The following is an 840-nucleotide window of genomic DNA, read 5'->3' as shown; positions in this document are numbered from 1 at the left end:
GTAATTCCACCGGGCCCTGACGCCTATGGGGGCCCCAAAGAGACCAGCATTGGAGTATGTGGAGCAGTGATTTCAAAACAGTTTGTCCCCAGCTGTTGCAAAACTACAACTCCCAGCATGCCCAGACAGCCTTCGGCTGTCCGGGCATGCTGGGAGTTGTAGTTTTGCAACAGCTGGAGACGTGAGGGGAGATTTATCAAAAGCTGTGGAAAGGACGAGTGGTGCAGTTGCCCATAGCAACCAATCAAATGGCTTCTTTCATTTCTAAAGAGGTCTGTGGAAAATGAAAGAAGCAATCTGATTGGTTGCTATAGACAACTGCCCCCCCCCCCCCCCCCAACATAAATCTCGTCATCTCAGAATACACCTGTGTGCGCCAGCGTTCACCTCCTCAGAAGGGGCAGCAGAGGGCGCTCAAGCATCGATTTTTTTTTTCCTCCTTTTTTTTACCTCAACAGCCACTAAAATGTACAAATTCCTGGCTGTTACTTTTGATTTTTATGACTTATTTACGTTGTGCGTCTATTTAACAATACTGTTAGCGTTTGAGAATTCGTTTTAGAGAACATATTTCGTTATGGAGCGCCCATAAAAATGTACAGAGGCCTCGAGACGAGGGGAGCCATTCCTCCTGCTTTGTTTTAATATAATTCGCCTGGAAAATGAACGATTTTGTTCCGGGAGGGGAAGAAGATTAAACACGGCCGACATTTCCATACGGTGCCGGCAATGTAACAAGAGGCCATTGCCATCTATCCCCGCACTCACTGCGTGTCACAGGCGGGGTGCTGACAGGAGAGCGGGAAGGAGCAAAAAAAGACATTTATTCCCCCAAATAAA

The 840-nt window shown here is 47.4% G+C and overlaps 1 protein-coding gene across 1 annotated transcript in view; it reads left to right on the top strand.

Moving 5' to 3' along the window:
• The first annotated feature begins 415 nt into the window (after positions 1-415).
• The window catches only part of HMX3 (H6 family homeobox 3), a 10,857-nt gene continuing 10,432 nt past the window's right edge, over positions 416-840 (top strand). The window contains exon 1 of the mRNA XM_056530051.1: positions 416-840. This exon is cut by the window's right edge and continues 93 nt beyond it. The gene's annotated coding sequence lies outside the window, so the exon portion shown is untranslated.

Source organism: Hyla sarda, chromosome 7 (assembly GCF_029499605.1).
Source record: "Hyla sarda isolate aHylSar1 chromosome 7, aHylSar1.hap1, whole genome shotgun sequence".
Lineage (NCBI taxonomy): Eukaryota > Metazoa > Chordata > Amphibia > Anura > Hylidae > Hyla > Hyla sarda.
This window is presented reverse-complemented; position numbering and strand designations above follow the sequence as displayed.